Raw genomic sequence first — 22,916 nt, forward strand, 5'->3', positions numbered from 1 at the left:
GGAAAGAATGCTTCGCATTCATATCACACAAGCACTTATCAAACTCCCCCACACTTAAGCTTTTGCTTGTCCTCAAGCAAAAATTAAACATTCTGTGCATCAATGAAGAAAATATTGAAAGTGCTTGGCCTTAGGTTCACCAAAGTATACAAAGATAGCATTCTACAAGTAAGGAAAATTTCAACACTAAATACGAAAAATCAATGCTCTAGCTAAAAACTTGAATAAAAAAGGACAACAACCCTGAATTTCGTGTAAGTGTGTGAACTCACTCAAAACAACCCAAGTTATACTCCTCAAAGTTCTAAGTACAAGGGACTTATTTATCTACAAAAGTGATAAAAATTTTAAACAATGGTAGTAGCTTCACACATCTTCTAAGGTAGCCCTTTCTAAAGCGGCCGCTAAGGTGGCTTTCACACTTTCGAGGTGGTAGCTCTTTCTACCCGAGTGGTAGCTTTCACTCATCCTATGAGATAGCTCTTTCTCTCATTAGGGCATAACTAGTATCCGACTTGTGAGAGTAGCTTCATATTTCATAGGTGGTAGCTCTTTCCACCCAACGAACACAAATAAACAATAAACAATAAACAATAAACAATAAAAACCTGAGAAAAATAATGCTCAATATAAGAAAAGAATGCTTCACATTCATATCACACAAGCACTTATCATCTGACTATTTGCTAATTATTTGATAAATTTTGAAGCTGGTGAGATGCTTCGTGTTGCTGAGGCTTTTCATTGACAAGAACTATCATCCTATTGTTATTTGCCAAGGTAATTCTTAATTAGTTGAGACATTGTTTCTTTGTTAGGACATAACATGGATTGTTTATGTTGGGGTCCAGCCCATTTGTTGGGTTGGATGAATAATTGGGCTCCAAGCCCATGATGAAAAAAAAAATGAAGCTAGGTCAATAGTGGAGAAGATGGAGGGCAAAGTGGTAACTCTACAAGGTGAAATTTTTTCTCATTCCTTGGTAATGAGAAAAGGTTATGCTTTTGATGAGGGGGATTATCCTGAAATAGGTGAGAGAGGGAAGAAAAAGAGGGAGAAGAAGGAGAGAAGGCTAGGGCAAGGAGATCGGACGGCCAAACCTCGCCGGATCTCACTCAAACTCCGGGAGAAGACTCCTTGCAAGAAGCACTACCTATTAATTAGGTTTGATCCTTCTATTTCTCCCTACTTGTTGTTTGTTAGCCATCTTGATGATGATGATGATGTTTGTCAATGAGAACTCTTCTCTCATGAATGCCTTTGTCCTTGTGCTTGTAAACCTCTAGTTAGCTAGAGAAGATCCATTGTAATTCTTTATTGACCTAGTGGATACATGTTTAAGAGGCTCTAAGGAGTCCCGTTGTTTTTCCCTCGATTTGTAGGGTTTCCATGCTAAAAATCTTTGTCATGAATCTTTGTTTGTTTGTTCATCTCATTCTAACATGAATGAGGGGTTTGATAGCATTTTATGAGTTGTTTTGAACCTTTGAAGCTTTTGTAGAACCCTTGGGAGGAGCATTGAAGCCTCAAGGAAGCCATTGAATGTTTTTTTGCAGCTTATGCAGGCTGCATACGGGCCACACAAGATCGCCAGTGAGTTTCACGGGGTGTATGCGGGCGCATGAACCCCGGAAGTGAACAATGTTTTTGCTACAGTATTGGTGCTACCGTACTTGTTCTACAGTACCTTTACTACAGTACCGATAGACAGAAAACCTCACGGGCGACCGTGCTCCCGCATACCAACCGTATATATTTGCCAGTGAGCTTTACGGGCAAGTGTATGTGAACAGTAATAGTGAACAGTATAGTGCTACAATAACATTGCTACAGTGAATTCCACAGTTTTCACTGTTGGATTTCAAGTCAAACCCCCAACAAGTGGTATCAGAGCTTACAGGTTGATTTGGGATCATTTGTTGTGAATTGAGATGGCCGAACAAGCTTCTTATGGGATGATAAAGTTAACCCAATCGAATTATTCAATTTGGAAGCGGAAGATGCAAGACTTGCTAATTGTAAAAGACTTGTACATGCCGCTGATGGGCAAAGAAAAACCGGAGAAGGTGAGTGATGATGAATGGGAAATTTTACATCTAAAAGCTTCTGCAACAATTAGACAATGGGTGGATGTAAATATTTTTCATCACATTTCCGAAGAAGTGAAGGCCGATGAACTTTGGAAAAAAAGTTAGAAGGCATGTATGAGAAGAGCACCTCCAGGAACAAGGCCTCAATCATTCGAAGGCTAGTAAATTTGAAGTACAGAGATGGAAGAAGTATGACAGAGCATACTAGTGACTTCCAGGGCTTAGTGAACCAATTGACATCTATGAAGATGACTCTTGAAGATGAGTTGCAAGCATTGCTACTCCTAAGTTCCTTGCCAGATAGTTGGGAAACTTTAGTGGTATCTCTGAGCACTTCGAGACCGGTGAAAAAGCTAACCATGGAAATGGTTAAGGAGAGCCTAATGAGTGAAGAGGCTAGGAGGAAAGAAAAAGGTGAAACTTCCTCAGGTGTTCTTGTTTCAGAAAAGCCAGAAGGCCGTGGTAGAAGCAAGAGCAGACATCCTCAAGGTTTTGGCAACAAAGACACATCCATAGGCAGATCAAAAATATGAAAAACATTAAGTGCTTTCATTGTAACAAGATGGGCCACATGAAGAGGGAGTGCAAGCTCCTCAAAAGAGAGCAGAGTGGTGGAAGTAAAGAGGAGAAGGAGACTAATACAGTAGCCATAGATGGTGACATCAGTGTCATTTGTGATGATGATTGTATTAATCTTGTGAGCCAAGAGAGTGACTGGGTGTTTGACTCAGGAGCTTCATTTCATGTCACTCCCCATGGTAACTTCTTTTCTACCTACTCTAGTGGTGATTTTGGAAATGTCAAAATGGGTAACAGTGGTGCATCAAAGATAGTGGGTATTGGAGATATTTGTTTAGAGACCAATCAGGGGATCAAGCTAGTACTCAAGGATGTTAGGCATGTTCCAGACATTCTCCTAAATTTGATATCCACAGGAAGACTTGATGATGATGGGTTTTTTAGTTGGTTTGGTGAAAGTAAGTGCAAGCTCACCAAAGGTTCCCTAGTGATTGCTAGAGGGAATTAGGCAAACACACTCTATGTTATGCAAGCTAAGTTACACATAGGATAATTGAATGCAATTCAGAAAGATGCAAGCATTGAGCTATGGCATAGAAGACTTGGGCATGTCAGTGAGAAAGGGCTACTGCTTCTCTCCAAGAAGAATCTTCTACCGAACATGCAAGGGGCATCTCTCAAAACATGTGTGGATTGCTTAGCAGGGAAAACACATAGAGTGGGATTTCATTCTCATCCCCCATCCAGGAAATCAAATATTCTTGATTTGGTGCATACTGATGTTTGTTCTATGCAGGACAAAGCACTTGGGGGTGGACATTACTTTGTGACCTTCATTGATGATCATTCAAGGAAGGTTTGGGCAACTGTTTTGAAGACCAAAGATCAAGTGCTTGGTGTCTTCAAGGATCTCCATGTCAAGGTTGAAAGGGAGACAGGAAAACAGTTGAAGGCAGTGAGAGCAGATAATGGTGGTGAATACAAAGGGCCATTTGATTAGTATTGTAGACTTCATGGGATCAGGCTTGAGAAGACTCCAGCCAAGACACCTCAACTCAATGGTATGGCTGAGAGAATGAACAGAACAATTGAAGAGAGAATCAGATGCATGCTCTCTCATGCAAAGCTTCCTAAGTCCTTTTGGGGTGAAGCTATGAGGACTGCAGTAGACATGATAAATCTTTCTCCAGCAGCAACTCTAGATGGTGATGTGCCGAACAGAGTATGGACTTGGAAGGAGATCTCCTATACTCATTTGAGAGTATTTGGCTGCAGGGCATTTGTTCATATTCCCAAAGATGAGGGGTCCAAGCTTGATGACAAAGCAAAGTAGTGCATTTTCTTGGGTTATGGTCATGAGGAGTTTGGCTACAGATTGTGGGATCCAGTTAACAGGAAGGTTGTCAGGAGCAGAGATGTTGTGTTTCTAGAAGACCAAATGAATGATCTTGATGAGCAGGGTGAGACCTCTAGTTCCTCAGTTGAGATTCCTGTTAGTGTTGATCCAGTTTCTTCACCTATACAGAGTTCAGCTCAAGGGGGAGATGTCCAAGAAAATGGTAATGAGACTGTTAGAAGTGAAGTTCCTCCAGTCGAAGATGTAGAGCCAGTTGAAGAAATTGAAGAAGCATCTCCAACACCACCAGTTGAGACCCAAATGAGAAGATCTACTAGAGATCGTCATCCCTCTAGTAGATACAGTACAAATGAATATGTTATGCTCAGTGATGGAGGAGAGCCGAAACATATGAGGAAGCTATACAACATGAGAAGAAGCGAGGGAGTGGTTTGGAGCCATGCAGGGAGGAGATGAGTTCCTTGTGTGAGAACCACACCTATGATTTGGTGAAGCTTCCTAAGGGCAAGAAGGCCCTAAAGAACAAGTGGGTGTACAAGTTGAAGACTGAAAGTAATAGCTCACAACCAAAGTACAAGGCAAGGTTGGTTGTGAAGGGGTTCAGTCAAAAGAAAGGTATTGACTTTTGAAGAAATATTTTTCTCCAGTTGTGAAGATGTCATCCATCGGAGTTGTGCTTGGTTTTAGCTGCTAGTCTAAAACCTAGAGGTGGAACAACTTGATGTGAAAAACCGCATTCCTTCATGGTGATTTAGAGGAGGAAATATATATGGAGCAACCAGAAGGGTTCAAAGTCAAGGGAAAAGAGAATCTAGTGTGCAGGTTGAAGAAGAGTTTGTATGGACTCAAACAAGCGCCAAGGCAGTAGTACAAGAAGTTTGATTCCTTTATGATGACTCAAGGATACACTAGAACATCTGCTGATCATTGTGTGTTTGTGAAGAAACACTCAAATGATGACTTTCATTATTCTTCTACTCTATGTTGATGACATGCTTATTGTTGGTCGTGATGCAAGCAAGATTGAAGACCTGAAGAGACAGTTAAGCAAGTCCTTTGCTATGAAGGACTTAGGTACAGCTAAACAGATTCTTGGTATGAAAATCTCCCGTGACAGGATGAATGGGAAGTTGTGGTTGTCTTAAGAAAAATACATTGACATGGTTCTTGAGAGGTTCAACATGAAGGAGGCCAAGGCTGTTTGTTCTCCACTTGTAGGTCATTTTAAACTTAGCTCAAGTCAATGTCCTTCAAGTGACAAAGAGAAGGAGGAGATGAGTCGAGTTCCTTATGCATCCGTTGTTGGCAGTTTGATGTATGCCATGGTGTGTACGAGGCCAGATATTGCTCATGTTGTTGGTGTTGTGAGCAGATTTCTCTCAAATCCGGGAAAGGAGCACTGGGCTGCAGTGAAGTGGATACTGAGGTATCTAAGTAGTACTTCCCGAGTATGTCTGTGTTTTGGTAAAGATGAACCCATTTTGTATGGGTATACAGATTCAGATATGGCAGGCGATGTGGACTCCAGAAAATCAATTTCAGGGTTCATGATGACTTTTGCAGGGGAAGCTGTTTCTTGGCAGTCAAAGCTTCGGAAGTGTGTTGCATTATCCACCACAGAAGCTGAGTATATTGCAATTACTGAGGGTTGCAAGGAGGCTTTGTGGATGAAGTTTCTTGAAGAATTGGGTATGCAACAAGAGAAGTGTATTGTCTATTGTGACAGTCAGAGCGCCATCCATCTCTCCAAGAATTCAACATTCCATTCGAAGTCCAAGCATATCGATGTTAGATATCATTGGATTCGAGATGTTCTTGAAGCCAAAGAGTTGTTCTTGGAGAAGATACACACTAGTGAGAATGGGTCCGATATGTTTACCAAGGCATTATCCAAGGAGAAGCTTGAAGCATGTCGGGAAAGAGCAGGATTGGTAGAACCTCCCAAATGGTGCTGAGGGGGAGAATTGTTGGGGTCCAGCCCATTTGTTGGGTTGGATGAATAATTGGGCTCCAAGCCCATGATGAAAAAAAAAATGAAGCTAGGTCAATAGTGGAGAAGATGGAGGGCAAAGAGGTAACTCTACAAGGTGAAATTTTTTCTCATTCCTTGGTAATGAGAAAAGGTTATGCTTTTGATGAAGGGGATTATCCTGAAAAAGGTGAGAGAGGGAAGAAAAAGAGGGAGAAGAAGGAGAGAAGGCTAGGGCAAGGAGATCGGACTGCCAAACCTCGCCGGATCTCACTCAAACTCCGGGAGAAGACTCCTTGCAAGAAGCACTACCTATTAATTAGGTTTGATCCTTCTATTTCTCCCTACTTGTTGTTTGTTAGCCATCTTGATGATGATGATGATGTTTGTCAATGAGAACTCTTCTCTCATGAATGCCTTTGTCCTTGTGCTTATAAACCTCTAGTTAGCTAGAGAAGATCCATTGTAATTCTTTATTAACCTAGTGGATACATATTTAAGAGGCTCTAAGGAGTCCCGTTGTTTTTCCGTCGATTTGTAGGGTTTCCACGCTAAAAATCGTTGTCTTGAATCTTTGTTTGTTTGTTCATCTCATTCTAACATGAATGAGGGGTTTGATAGCATTTTATGAGTTGTTTTGAAGCTTTTGTAGAACCCTTGGGAGGAGTATTGAAGCCTCAAGGAAGCCATTGAATGTTTTTTTCCAGCTTATGCGGCCTGCATACGGGCCGCACAAGATCGCCAGTGAGTTTCACGGGGTATATGCGGGCGCATGAACCCCGTAAGTGAACAGTGGTTTTGCTACAGCAACTTTGCTACAGTACCAATAGACAGAAAACCTCACGGGCAACCGTGCGCCCGCATACCGGTCGCATGCAAACAGCAACAATGAACAGTATATTGTTACAGTAAATTCCGTAATTTTTACTGTTGCATTTTAAGTCAAACCCCCAACAGTTTACTTGTGCCTTACCATAAAGCAGTAGTCATGATTATTTGTTCTCACCTCAGCATATAGAAAAGCTCTCGAGCATGCTATTATTGTCCTGGACAATATTGCAATGCCCATTGATGTCAATGACCGTAAGTTTACTTGCTTTTGTTTCAAGTGATATTTTTATTTTCTTTCTTGCATTTTTTTAGCAGAATGCTATTTTTTATTTTTATTTATTTATTTATTTTGTGTATTGAGATATCTCACTAAAATGATATTTCTTCTATCAACTTAACAGGTGCCACTATTATGGGACTGGTAAAAAGTTGTATTGGCACAAAGTTTACAGGACAGTTTGGTGATCTAATTGCTGTGAGTCTTTTTTCATGACTTTTCAGTACGTTCTCCCATGTTTAATAAGTGCACAAAGATTGTGGTTTCTTCTCATGCATTATTTGCTTTTCAGTTCAAATTTGAGTCTCACTGTACCTTTAACAGTCTGGGGGACTTATTTTAAGTGATTTATATTGTGCCAATAAACATTGGAATCTATGCAAACATTGGCATCTATTGATAATTTCCTAGAGTCCTTAATGTCATGAGTTCTATTTTTAATCATGCACAGTGAAAGAAAAGCCATTTTCAAAAAGCAGAAGTGGGTCAAAAAGAGTTGTGTAAGAAAAGGAGTTGTTAACTCGGTAACAGCATAACTTGGTTTTTGGATTATAAAAATGTAAAAGGCAAGGGCTGCCATATTTAAGATTTTAATTTGTATTCTTACGTACGGATAGGATTTGGGAGTCACTCTAATCAATTTTTCATCTTATCGGCTTGAGAAAGAGCTTTACTTTTGCATTAGTATGCCGTAGGTATGCCAAAAACTACATGGCCATGAGGATTGTGCATTCTGCTAGTTTTTGGTTGAGTTCCTAAATGTTGTACTGTTTACTGATAAAGTTTTCTTCGGCATGGTTACAATCAACTATTTTCAGAATCTTTCTATTGATGCCATCACAACAGTTGGTGTGGAGCTTGGACAAGGATTACACGAAGTGGACATCAAGAAAGACATCAAAATTGAAAAAGTCCCTGGTGGCCAGTTGGAGGATTCAAAGGTTCTTAAAGGAGTCATGATCAATAAAGATGTTGTCACCCCCGGTAAAATGAGGAGGAAGATTGTGAATCCACGAATCATTCTTCTTGATTGTCCTCTTGAGTACAAGAAAGGAGAAAACCAAACCAATGTGGAGTTATTAAATGAAGAGGATTGGTAAAAAATTTTCAGATGCTTTAAATCACTTTCTTTTGTTTTTTTGTTTATTTAAAACTACAGAGCTACTACAAGATGATTTTTATTCTACTGTACATATCTACAGTTCTGATTTTTATTCTACTGTACATATCTACAGTTCTTAATAGAGTGCTATTGGAATGGATTCATTTTATTTTCATTGAATTCCATGTCTTTGAGCTAAGGTGCACAAATCTGATAACCCTAACCATTTCAATGTTAATGCATTCAAGTGGAACGCTGACATATTAAGCTTGTGATTTCAGATTTAATGCTTGTTTATTGATTACCATCATTTCTTTACTTACATTTATATCTACATAATATTCTTTGAAAGCCAAAAAACCCATGGCTTCCCATTTGTACAGTTTATATATATATGCGGCATATTATGATAAATTGTTATATTGAGTTCAACTTGAGCACATGTTTTTAGGAGTGCTATTTTGTATAGTTTGAGTTTATTCTGCTCCCATTTTTTATTGGTTTGATCTTCTTATCTGTGTTTTGTTTCCTTGTAGAATCAACTGTTATAGCTTGCTTATGTTAGTGTTTAGTTTCCTTGTAAAGTTAAACAGGTTTTAGATATTTTATGTATAAAAACTCATGTGACTGACTGGAAATACCTCAAGGGTAATGGGAGAACTGGTTGATATGGCAATTTGGTCTTGACAAACAATTAACGCCCATCGCATGAAGTTTGGTAGCTTCCGGCAATTACTATTTCTAATTAAGGTTTTATTTTTATTGGTAATCATCTATGTTCTGGAGCAGTCTGTGCAAGATTTCACTTGGTGTTAGTTGCAAAATGTGGATCATGCGGCTTAAATTTAATGGAGAACAATTCATAGACCTGATGGAGGGAAAAAGTCAAAATGGTGTAAATAGTAGTAAGAACTGAGAGGAGCCTGCTCTAGAGGCATGAAAACCTTACCATGCAAATGACTTGACATTTGTTTGTCGTCATTGTAAAAGTATACTTAAATCATTTGTTGGTGAGGTTTACTCTTGTGAAGCAAAAGAATCATGATATCAATTTATTGGCATTGAAAGCATTTCACGAAATGCAAACTTATGATGTTGATTGAAGATGGTGTGAAAATGGGTCATGCATTGGCTACAATCGAGGATGATAGAAGAATGGAGGCTAAGCATGGTAACTGGATTCGGGGTCTGAGAAGAAGCAGAACTTTTGACTCTTGTGTTCTCTTCTGTATACTTTATTATTATATTAATGTGTTAGTGGGGACCATATCTATGGTTGTGTGTGCTGGCCAATAGAAAAAAGATAGTGTGTTATTGCTGGCCAATGAGAGCATGTATGCTCGTTCTAGTGGAGTTATTTTTTGACTTAATATATATATATATAAATGGCAAGAGAGGAAGCTGGTTGGTCCTTAAGAAATCTTTGAAAAGTCTCCTGTTACTTTTGTCTCTGCATTCCTTAATCTCTTTCTTGGCATTTCATCAAACGGTGAACAAAGTTCAGTATCTTTTTTGATACTGATCCTTTTCATCTTCTCCAACAAACTGGTATCAGAGCTGGGAGCAAGACTCATGGCGGACAGTCCTGTAGTTCTCTCACAGCCCTCTGTGTTGATCTTTAGGGGGTGAGACTACGGAAGGTGGAGTCTTCGCATGAAGACGGTGTTCTGATCACAGGAACTGTGGGAGCTCGTGGAGAAGGGCGTAGCCAAGACCGAGGATGAAGCTATTGACAGGGAGAACAGGAAACGAGATGCCTAGGCGCTGAGCATCATCCAACAAGCTGCGGATGAGCCGATATTAGATCGAATCGTGGAGGCGAAGACAGCGCATGCAGCTTGGGTTATGATCCAGAAGCACTACCAGGGAATCACAAAGGTGGCTTCTGTGAGAAAGCAATCGCTTAGACAAAGCTTCGAGGTGCTCTAGATGAAAAAGAATGAAAGTATACAAGATTACTGCTCGAGGGTGGTGTCTATTGTGAACCAGGTTTTTGGGCTTGGGCACAAGCTCAATGAAGAAGATGTGGTGGCTAAGGTACTCAGAAGTTTGCATCCTAAGTTCGACTTTGTAGCAGTTTCTATTGAGGAGTCAAAGGACATTACAACGCTCTCTTTGGATGAGCTGTGTGGGTCTCTTCAGGCTCATGAGATTCGAGTGAATCGGGGCCTTGTAAAGCAAGGAGAGAAGGCTTTACATGTGAAGGGAGATGCCACTGGTTCTCAGTATCACAAAGGTGCAAGCTCAAGCGCAAGCTCAAGTAGCTCTCTGGGTGGAGTCAGAGGTCGAGGAAGACACCCTGCTCATGGTAGAAGAAGAGGAGATCGAGGAGGTAGAGGTAGAGGATATGAAAACAGAAGCAACATATAGTGTTTTCACTGTAAGAAGTTCGGACATGTGAAGGCGAATTGCTGGTTAAGAGAGAAGCAGCAAGAGAAGGGAGAACATGGTTGCTGAGGACAAAGACACTAGCTATATGTTTATGACTAGCAGCTCCCTTGAAGATGATAAAGCATCCACTTGGCTTATTGACAGCGGCTGCTCTAATCACATGACAGGGAACAAGAAATTTTTTTGTTGTTTAGATGAATCTCTGAGGGAGAGTGTGAAGCTGGGGGATGACAAGGAGATGATTGTTCACGGTGTGGGAACTGTGGGAATTCACACTCAAGATGGAGAGCAAAAACAACTGCAGAAGGTTTAATATATTCCTGATCTGGCATACAACCTCTTGAGTGTTAGACAGGTGACATCAAGAGGCTACTCTGTGGCTTTCAAGGAAGACAAGTGCATTATAAGAGATGAACGGACTCAAAAACATGTGATAACTGTGCAGCAGACAAGGAACAACATGTATCCTCTTGACATTGCAAGCATTGGAATGGTGAATGTGATAGCTGCTGGGTAAGACGTGAGCGAATTGTGGCATTTGAGACTCGGGCATCTCAATTATAAAGGCTTGCAGTTCATGGCTCACAAGAAAATGGCAATTGGGATACCGGAATTGAAGCAACCCAGACAGTGTGAAGATTGTGCTGTTACAAAGCAAGTTAGAGCTAGCTTTCCATTAGGATTCTCCCAAAGATCGAATTCAGTCTTGCAGCTGGTGCATATGGACTTGTGTGGTCCTATGAGTGAAGTCTCTTTTGGTGCTAACAAATATTTTTATTTGTTTGTAGATGATTATAGCAGGTGGTGCTGGGTGTATCTCCTGAAGAACAAGTCAGAGGTCTTCAAGGTTTTCCAAAATTATCATGCTATGGTGGAGAGGCAATTGGGAAGGAAGCTCAAGGTTGTGAGGAGTGATCGCGGTGGTGAATTCTCCTCAGCTGAGTTCCAGAACTACTGTGATGGTCATGGCATCAAAAAGGAGTACACAGCTCCATATACACCCCAACAGAATGGTGTAGTGGAGCGTAATAATCGGATAGTGGTCGAGATGGCTTGGGCTTCACTCAAGACTGGGAATCTACCAACAAGGTTCTGGGGTGAAGCTGTCTCAATAGCTGTATAATTGATCAATAGATCACCTACACAAGCATTACAAACGAAGACACCTTATGAAGCAGTGCATGGAGTCAAGCTAGTGGTGAGTCATTTAACAGTATTTGGTTGCATTGCCTTTGCTTTAATTCCCTCCCAGTAAAATTACACAAACTTGATGATAGATCAGAAAGGTGTATATTCACTGGATACTCCTCAGAATCCAAGGCATATAGACTGTTTAATCCAGTGACAGGGAAGATCATCATTAGTAGAGACATTGTGTTTCATGAAGAATCTCGCTGGTGTTGGGAAGGATCTAAATCAAATGTTCAGACATTTGAGTTTGAAGATGACAAGGAGGAACAAGTAATTCATCCTCAGTCTTCTCCAATTCCTGTGAGGACATCAAGTGGAGGAGTGGTGACTGAGATGCAGTCTAAGCACAGTGATGCTGTTGATATCTCTAGGTCCCCAGTGGCTCCTACTGATGGGACTCCTCCTAGAAAGACCAAGGTGCTTGCAGATGTATACAATTCATGCACATTTGCTATGCACGTTGCTGATCCAATTGAGTACAGGAAAGCTCTGAAGAGTAAAGAATGGTAAGAAGCTATGAATTCAGAGATGGAATCAATAACAAGCAACAATACATGGGACTTATGTGAGTTGCCTGCAGAGAAGAGTCCAGTTGGTCTTAAGTGGATTTTTAAGACCAAATTCAATGAAAAAGGAGAGGTGCAGAAGCATAAAGCCAGAATTGTGGCCAAGTGGTACTCACAAACTCAAGGGATTGATTATGATGAGGTCTTCTCGCCAGTGGCTCGCATTGAAAAAGTTAGATTAATCCTAGCTCTAGCAGCTTATGTAGGGTGGGAAGTGTTTCACTTTGATGTGAAATCATCCTTTTTGAATGGAGAAATACAGGAGGAAGTATATGTCACTCAGCCTGAGGGTTATGTGAAAAAGGGTGAAGAACATCTAGTTTATAGATTGAAGAAGACCCTATATGGATTGAAGCAGGCACCCAGAGCCTGGTATTCCAGAATAGATCAACATATCAAGGAGCTTGGATTTGTCAAGAGTGAGAGTGAACACACATTATATAGAAAGGAGGGCATGAATGGTGAATTGTTGCTTATCAGTCTTTATGTAGACGATATTATATACACAAGTTCTTCTTTTGTTTTATTAGCTCAATTCAAGCATGACATGATGAATACTTTCACGATAACCGACTTGGGTTTAATGAACTATTTTCTGGATTAGAGGTGAAGCAAAATTCTGAGGGTGTTTTCATCTCACAGCAGAAGTATATTGTTGATTTATTAGTTCACATGAACATGAAGCAGTGCAAACCCGTGAGTACGCCATTATCAGTAAATGAGAAGGTTGAAGAGGGTAACAGTGATAAATTCTCAGACCCAGGGATCTACAGGAGTTTGATTGGAAAGTTACTCTATGTTACTCACACTCAACCAGACAATGTTTTTCCAGTCAATTATCTATCTAGATTCATAAATCAACCAAGCAAAATTCAGTTCATTGCTGCGAAGTGAGTTGTGAGGTATCTCGCAGGAACCAAAGAGTTGGGTCAGTAGTATTCACTGGGAGATGATGGTGAATTGGAGGCTTTCTCCGACAGCAATTGGGGAGGTTCCAAGGCTGATCGGAAGAGCACAACTGGAATATTTCTCAATTGGGCTCATTTCCTACCTCTTGGGGATCCTGAAAGCAGGATGTTGTGGCTCTCTCTACAACCGAAGCAGAATATATTGCCTCCACTGCAACAGCCTGTCAAGTTGTTTGGTTGAGAAGGGTGTTACAAGATTGTGGGAAACCATGCTCAGGACCTACTAAACTATGGGTTTATAATCTCTTAGCCATTGCTGTGGCCAAGAATCCAGCACACCATGGTCGGACGAAACACATAGACGTGAGATATCACTTCATCCGTGGATTGGCTTCAGAAGGAACAATTTATTTGCATCATTACAGCACTGATAATCAAATCGCCGACATTTTCACCAAACCGTTACTCACTAAGAAGTTTGTGATGTTCAGAAGCTTGCTTGGGATGAGATCGTCTCAATCAAGAGGGGGTGTTGATGTTGATTGAAGATGGTGTGAAAATGGGTCGTGCGTTGGCTGTAATCGAGGATGATAGAAAAATGGAGGCTAAGCATGGTAACTGGATTCGGGGTCTAAGAAGAAACAAAACTTTTGACTCTTGTGTTCTCTTCTGTATACTTTATTATTATATTAATGTGTTAGTGGGGAACATATCTATGGTTGTATGTGCTGGCCAATAGAAAAAAAGATAATGTGTTATTGCTGGCCAATGAGAGCATGTATGCTCGTTCTAGTGGAGTTATTTTTTGACTTAATATATATATATATATATATAAATGGCAAGAGAGGAAGCTGGTTGGTCCTTAAGAAATCTTTAAAAAGTCTCCTGTTTCTTTTGTCTCTGCATTCCTTAATCTCTTTATTGGCATTTCATCAAACGGTGAACAAAGTTCAGTATCTTTTTTGATACTGATCCTATTCATCTTCTAAAACACAAACTTCTTATTCACTATAAATTTCGTGGTATTCACTGCAAATTTTATGGCAGCTCATGTGATAGTTGATTACTGATGCGGGCCGTATTGAGGAGATGGCATGCGCGTTCATGCGGAAATGGGACTCGAAGTAATAAGGGTATTTTAGTAATTCGCCGGGCGGTGGAGTTTTTGGGTTTCTTGGGCCTAGTCTGATGGGAAACCGGCCAACGGACACAAGTCACGAGTTTGCTGTTTTTAGTAATAATTGATTTCGCTATTTCTTTGGTTAGAAATCTCTTATTTATAAGCCGTTTATGGCGTTAGTATTTATTTTGTTAACTCTTTTATTTCTTGCCGGAATTTGAAAATTTACCATTTTTGGTATATTTTCGAATTATCTCCATTTTAGGATTATTTTCATATCTTTGATTTTCCTATTTAATGTAAGCCTATTGGCGAGAGTACGATGAGTTTTGTAATAGTTATTCTCTTGAGTAATAAAATTTACTCTCTTTTCCAATTCCTAGCTATCTTTGATCAACAGGTTTTGAAGACTTGTACTGGGTATTCGTGCGCGAATCAACAGTTCGAGTATACCGCTGCATCAGTTTGGTACCAGAGCCGAAGCGATCATGGCACCGCGAGGACGTGGTACGGGACAACCTACACAAAGGGTGGAGGAGATCTACGATCGTGATGACGATGCTAGATATGAGCAACGTGTTGGCCGCGTCTTGGATGTTCGGATGGAGCGGATGATGGAGGAATTGACTGAACGGATTGCCCAATTGACGGGTGGCTGCAATCAAGGGCGTGTCTCCGAGAGTGGGAGTGATGACACCATGGAGGAAGACAATAATTACTTTGCTGACATTGCAGAGCGTTGGGGAGGATGAGACCGTGGGGTTGACACCCGTCACCACCGCGATGAAGATAGGCGTTGGGAATCTGGCATACGGGTAGATATTCCAGAATTCCATGGTGGACTACAAGCAGAGGAGTTCCTTGATTGGCTTACCACGGTCGAGGAAGTCTTGGAGTTCGAAGAAGTCCCAGAGGATAAAAGAGTGGCGCTAGTGGCAACACGACTGCGTGGGCGTGCAACCGCATGGTGGCAACAACTGAAACTCAACCGTAGTAAGTTGGGAAAAGGCAAGATCAATTCTTGGGAGAAGATGAAGAAACACATGCGCTCTAACTTCTTACCCCACAATTATCAGCGCATAATCTTCAACCGATTGCACAATCTTCGCCAAGGAATGCACACTGTGGAGGAGTACACCAAAGAGTTCTACCAGTTATTGGCTCGGAATAAAGTTCAAGAATCCACAGACCAGTTAGTGGCAAGGTATATTGGTGGCTTGCGCACTCAGATCCAGGAGACAGTCAACCTGTTTGATCCAATCTCCATCTCGGAGGCCCATCAGCAAGCACTAATTATTGAGCGACAGCAACGACGATCATCCTCTATAAGCTCGAGTGGGGCTCCCAGCGGTAGCAGACAGATCAGTACTAGGCCGAGCGGTGTGACTCGGGGAATGGCTCCCACCGCTCGACCGGCGGATGCCACTGCTATCAGAGGAGGCAGCAGCAACAATATACAATGCTTCAGTTGTGGAGAGAGAGGTCACCGACAAGCCGACTGTCGGAAAGGGGCCAACGAGTTATGTTGGCGGAGGAAGAAGAAGACACAACCGAAGTACTTCCACCACTGTATGATGAGGGTGACCTCGATGAAGATATAGTTGAGGGAGATGTGGGGACGGCTCTAGTTGTGCGCAGATCTTGCCTGACGCCTCGAGCTACGGAAGACGACTGGTTACGAACCAATATCTTCCACTCCTCCTGTACTATTCTTGTTAAGGTATGTCGGTTCGTAATTGATGCAGGTAGATGTGAGAACATCATATCTGAAGAAGCTGTGTAGAAGCTCCGGATTTCCACTGAATAACATCCTGCACCGTACAAATTAGCATAGCTAAAGAGATGAGGAGAGTTGACAGTATCCAAACGAGCTTTGGTTACGATCTCCATCGGCGCGAAGTACAGGGATGAAGCATGGTGTGATGTCATGCCCATGGATGCGTGCCATTTATTATTAGGAAGACCCTGGCAGTATGATCGGAGGGTTTTCCATGATGGGCGCGCGAACTCCTACAGTTTCACCTACGGAGGAGTAAAGTTGGTGCTAGTACCTAGCAAACCAATGGAGAAGCCACCATTAACCAACATCAACCTGCTATCTTATGCACTATTCAGAAAGAAGTTGAAGGGGGCAGAAACGACGTTCATCTTACTCGGTAAGGCAGTCACTGAAGGCTTGGAAGATGTAGAGATTCCAAAAGTTGTTCTTCCTCTTCTGGAGGAGTTTCAGGATGTCTTCCCCGATGGCCTACCGGAGGGCCTGCCACCTCTTTGAGACATCCAGCACCATGTGGATCTACAGCCGGGCTCTGTCCTGCCTCACCGACCACATTACCGAATGAGTCCAAGGGAGCATGAGGAATTAAGGTGGCAAGTGGAGGAGCTGCTGGCGAAGGGGCACATCCGCGAAAGCATGAGCCCATGAGCGGTCCCAGCCTTGTTGACGCCAAAGAAGGATGGCACTTGGCGCATGTGTGTCGATAGTCGAGCCATCAACAAAATTACTATCAGGTACGGGTTTCCTATCCCTCGATTGGATGACTTGCTTGACCAGATTAGTGGTGCTACGGTGTTCACGCGATTGGACCTGAAGAGCGGGTACCACCAAATACGCGTGCGGCTTGGTGACGAATGGAAGACCGTCTTCAAGACGCGTGAGGGACTATACGAATGGATGGTGATGCCATTTGGTCTGTCCAACGCCCCCAGCATGTTTATGAAGGTCATGAATCAACTACTGCGGCCCTTCATTGGCAAATCAGTGGTCATATACTTTGACGACATTCTCATCTATAGTCTAAACCAAGAAGCGCACCTTTTGCATGTTCGGGATGTCCTGGCTGTTCTTCGATCCCAACAGTTCTATGCAGAGAAGAAAGAAGTGTGTTTTCTTCACACCCAAGGTATTATTTCTTGGTTATGTTGTTTTGAGAGCCGGGATACGGTGGATGAGTCCAAGATCACGACAATACAACGATGGCCGACTTCCATAAGTATCACCGAGTCGAGGAGTTTCCATGGCCTCGCTCATTCTAGCAGCACTGTTCATCTCACATTTTTAGCGAGTATATGGCGCCTCATCTGAGTGTGTGAAGGGGGAGCAAGTTCTTATGGACACCGAGCGGATGCGGCGTTCCACCTCATAAAGCAGCGCTTAACCACTGCACCTCCTGGCACTGCCAGACTTCAACCATGCATTTGAGTTGCATAGTGACGCCTCGAAGGTCGGCATTGGGGGTGTGTTAAGACAACAAGGGCGGGCAGTCGCCTATTTTAGCGAGAAATTATCAGGGGCCCGCCTGAACTACAGCACATACGACATCGAATTTTATGCAGTGGTCCAGGCTATCAAGCGATGGAGACACTATTTGATTCATCAGGAGTTTATCTTGCACACAGAACATGCCGCCCTCCGACATATCCACCAGTAAGATAAGTTGTCCGCGCGCCAAGGCCGGTGGATGAACTTTCTCGATGAGTTCACCTTTGTTGTCAAGCATAAAGCTGGCGTCTCTAACCGTGTGGCGGACGCGCTTAGTAGGCAGAGCAACCTTTTGGTCACAATGAGAGCTGAGGTACCCGGTTTTGACTCTTTTAGTGATTTATTTGCTACTGACCCATATTTTTCGGAGATTTACTTGGATGTCCAAGCGGCAAAGCGAACGGATTTCGTGATGCATGATGGGTACTTATTCCCTGGAAATCAGCTCTGTATTCCAGATTTCAGCCTACGGATGCAGATCATTAGGGAGTTGCATGGCGAAGGGCATGTGGGACGGGACCGAACACTCCACTTGGTTCAGTCTTCCTACTTCTGGCCGGGCATGCGCAAGGAGGTGGAAAAATTTGTCCAACGGTGCCGGATTTGCCAGATCTCCAAAGGGGGAGCCACCAACACCGGCCTTTATATCGCCGCCGATACCCTTTACTACCGTGGGACGGACATCAAGCATGGACTTTGTACTTGGACTACCTCGTACCCAGCGTGGCGGTGATTCAATTTTTGTTGTGGTAGACCACTTTTCCAAGATGGCGCACTTCATCCCCTGCAAGAAAACTACTGATGCTGTCAATGTCGCCCAACTCTTCTTTCGGGATGCCTACCGCCTCCATGGCCTTCCGTCCTCCATTGTCTCCGACAGGGATACACGGTTTCTCTTTTTTCACTTATGGTGAAGCCTGTGGAAGATGTTGAATATGCAACTTAACATGAGCAGTGCCTATCATCCTTAGTCGGATGGGCAGACAGAAGTCGTCAACTGCTCCCTGGGTAACTTGCTGCGTTGCCTTGTGGGGGACCATCCGAAAGGGTGGGACATGAAGTTGAATCAAGCAAAGTTCGCTCACAACCATGCTACCAACAGGAGTACAGGGTTCAGCCCATTTCAGGTGGTGTATTCGGCGCTTCCACGTGGACCACTTGACCTCCTTCCCTTCCCGGCAAAGACTAAAGTCCATGGAAAGGCTGTTGATTTTGTCACGGGGTTACAAGACATTCACAAGACCGTCTTTGACAATTTAACTTCCTCAAATGCACGTTACAAGAGGCATGCTGACCAACATCGCCGCCATAGTGAGTTCGAGGTGGGTGACTTTGTGTGGGCTGTGTTATCTAAAGGGCACTTTTCTGTTGGGGAGTATAGTAAGCTCAAGGCATTGGGCTGTCGAGATTATTGAGAAGATTAATTCCAATGCCTACCGGCTTCAACTCCCTAGCCATATCCGAACGGCGGATGTCTTCAATATCAAACATTTGTTACCCTACTATGGAGACTCTTCAGATGATGAAAATTCGGGGTCGAATTCTATCCCACCTTGGGAGAATGATGCGGGCCGTATTGAGGAGATGGTATGCGCGTTCATGCGGAAATGAGACTCGAAGTAATAAGGGTATTTTAGTAATTCGCCGGGCGGTGGAGTTTTTGGGTTTCTTGGGCCTAGTCAAATGGGAAACGGGCCAACGGACACAAGTCACGAGTTTGCTGTGCAAACTCGTGAGTCATGCATGATTTCTTCCAAATTCTATCGTTTAGGCCTCGAAAACCCTGATTTTGCTATTTTTAGTAATAATTGATTTCGCTATTTCTTTGGCTAGAAATCTCTGATTTGTAAGCCCTTTATGGCGTTAGTATTTATTTTGTTAACTCTCTTATTTCTTGCCAGTATTTGAAAATTTACCATTTTTGGTATATTTTTGAATTATCTCCGTTTTAGGATTATTTTCATATCTTTGATTTTTTTCTATTTAATGTAAGCCTATGGGCGAGAGTACGATGAGTTTTGTAATAGTTATTCTCTTGAGTAATAAAATTTACTCTCTTTTCCAATTCCTTGCTATCTTTGATCAACAGGTTTTGAAAGACTTGTACTGGGTATTCGTGAGCGAATCAACAGTTCGAGTATACCGTTGCATCAATTACCAACATTGATTATAAAAATTACCTTTTTGATGTATTCTTCTTCATGGGCAACACAGTCTGGTTTCATTATGATCATTAAGTTTTGTCAAGTTCTAATTAGATATTGTCTTTTTTCAGGAAATTTTTACTGAAGATGGTGGAAGAATATGTTGAAAACCTTTCTATGCAGATATTGAAATTCAAACCTGACCTCGTAATAACAGAAAAAAGAATTAGTGATCTTGCATGCCATTATTTAAGCAATGCTGGCATTAGTGCTATTCGGAGATTGAGAAAAGACTGATAGTAATAGGATTGCCAAAGCATGTGGGGCTGTTGTTATCAACAGACCAGAGGAATTGCAAGAGTCTAATGTTGGAACTGGTGCAAGACTTTTGGAGATCAAGAAAATTGGAAATGAGTTTTTCGCTTTCATTATTGACTGCAAAGACCCAAAAGCTTGTACTGTTCTGTTGAGAGGTGCTAGTAAAGATCTTTTGAATGAGGTTGAAAAAAATTTACAGGTAGACATTGCATTTGCTAAAAAGCTTATATATGGATAGCCATATAGCAGAATTGAACTAGATGTCTCTAATTTTCCATTATCAGGATGCTATGTCTGTGGCACGAAACATATTGAAAAACCCAAAACTACTTCCTGGAGGGGGAGCTACTGAGTTGACAGTATCTGCAACATTGAAACAGAAGAGTTCATCCATTGAAGGAATTGATTAGGAGGACAAATATTTATCCACATTATTTGCTTATCTTTTGTGATTAGTAGTCATAGACACACTGATAATTGCAACCGATGTGTTTGGCCTCATACTATGCTATATGAAAATTTATATGTTTTTTACTATTATAGTTTCCATATGAAGCAGCTGCTATAGCTTTTGAGGCTATCCCCTGAACATTGGCTCAGAATTGTGGAGTGAATGTGATTCGAACTATGACTGATCTACAAGGAAAGGCAAGGAGATCCGCACTCTTTCTCTTGAATTTTTCAATTATTACTCCCCCTTTTGATGCTTGAAGTATATCACTATATATATTCACTTCAGTCCTTTCGACCAAAAACATGTCCAATGCTAGAAATTTTGAAACCATGAAAAATGAATTGTTTGGTTCTTGTTCAAAGGACATTTTTAATCTTTGAACCAAGCAGCCATTTTTTTCCTTTTGAGGGACCATTTTTGTGTATAGTCCAAGGATCAAAAGTGCATTTATATATTAATAATTAATGTATATATTAACTTCAAAGCTTGCTTGACCAATTCCATTTTTATTGCATCTCTTTCGCTGTTTGTTCTCCATTCTACAGCATGCAAATGGTGAAAATGCATGGGTAGGCATTGAAGGGAACACTGGTGCTATCGTAGACATGAAAGAACGGAAGGTATGCATTTTTCTTCAGTGTACTTCTTAACCGTCTTATTTCTAATGGTTTTGTTGTGCAGATATGGGACACATACAATGTAAAAGCAAACATATTCAAGACAGCCATTGATGCTGCTTGTATGATTCTGAGAATTGATGATATTGTTAGTGGAATAAAAAGAAACAGGCTATTGGAACTGGCCTAACACCAACTAAATCCAAGATAGAGGAAGAAGGAGATGCAGATAATGAGCAAATACTGCCAGAGTGAAAAAAAATACATTGGCCATGGTTTGTGGGTTGGTATATTTAGTGATGGTAGTTTGGTAAGGTAGTTCTGCTGTTTTTTGGTGAAAAAATTCATTGGCCGTGCAATGTTCTGCTGTTTTTCTTTTTCTCAGAGAGGTCTTTAAGCGTAATGTGCATGTTCATCTTTGAGAAACTTGGTAAGGTAGTTTGGTGATCTTGCTATTACTGTTGTGAGGCATTTCTCCAGAGAAGATCTTACAAACATTACTTCACTAGATGTAGTTAATTATTTAAATATATAAATTTAATAATTAATTTTTAAAATACTAGTATTAATAAATATTTATTATTAGTTCAAAGAAATAGTTTTTTATTAGTATTAAATAAATTAAAGTTTGAAAAAGTAAATTCTTTTAAGGCCACAATTTCATCCCCACAACCAAATGTTAATTGAACTTAAAAGATATATATTTGTTATCTATCATCGGTGATTTCATTTTGAGTAGTTTGGAAATTGATAACCACTGGATAGTACAACGGAAAATCATTCGAATAATGGATAAGTGGTACAAGATCAAAATTGCGGCTGTGATACCATGTAGTACTGTGTAAAATTTTGTAGAAATATATATTACATAGTACTGTTTGTCACTATTTCTTGGGTCCCCTGAGAGAGGAGTTGTATTCTCCACTTTTTTTGGTGTTGTGAGACCATCTCCAATGTATGACCCAAAATCCAAATTTGTTGTCAAATTTGGGTTTGAGTTGCTCCAACCCACACCCAACTTTGACCCCACATTTGGGGTTTGGAATAGGATGATCCTAAATTTGGGGTCCCATATTAATTTTTTAATTTTTATAATTATTGTAATTAAAATTATAAAAGTTAATAATTTCATTAATTTTATTATAAGCAGTCATTATATCCCTATAATATTAATTTGTGTACAATTAATTACTTAATTAATAATAAAATTATTAATTAAATTAATTTATGATAAATTTATGAAACTGGAATAGTTAAAATTTTATTGAAAATAATCTTAATAAAAACTAATTATATTAAAATTTATTAAAAATTTTATTTTTAATTTATTTTTATTAATAAATTATTAAATTGTAATAAATATTTAATTAAATTATTGTTACAAATGATTAATTTCAAATTATTTTTTTATTTAATAGTAATAATAATATAAAAAAAAGATGTGGAAGGAATATTTTGGGAATATGTTTTTTTAGGTAAAATTTGGGATTTATGGTTGGAGTATATTTATTGTAGCATAACCAAATTTGAGATTTGGGGTAAAAATTTGGAATTGTGGATTGGAGATGGCCTAAGGTAGGGGATTTCCAAATTGTGGGATTATAAGCTTTGATATATTATTTTGGCTGCCACGTTATTCCACCTGATAAATCCTTAGGGGTCATTAAATCACCATAAATGGTGTATCATCATACTTGCATGAAACCTTGGATGGCCCATTGAATTTAAATTTGTATAAAATCTCCTGTATAGCTGGGAGAAGGATTTGAATCATGATTGTGATCTAAGTGACATTATAA

General features: G+C 40.8%; 1 pseudogene; it reads left to right on the forward strand.

Annotated features, from left to right (window-relative positions):
* The window catches only part of LOC120265035, a 33,132-nt pseudogene extending 11,760 nt beyond the window's left edge, over positions 1-21,372 (forward strand).
* Positions 21,373-22,916: the final 1,544 nt, after the last annotated feature.

This window comes from Dioscorea cayenensis, chromosome 7 (genome assembly GCF_009730915.1).
Source record: "Dioscorea cayenensis subsp. rotundata cultivar TDr96_F1 chromosome 7, TDr96_F1_v2_PseudoChromosome.rev07_lg8_w22 25.fasta, whole genome shotgun sequence".
NCBI lineage: Eukaryota > Viridiplantae > Streptophyta > Magnoliopsida > Dioscoreales > Dioscoreaceae > Dioscorea > Dioscorea cayenensis.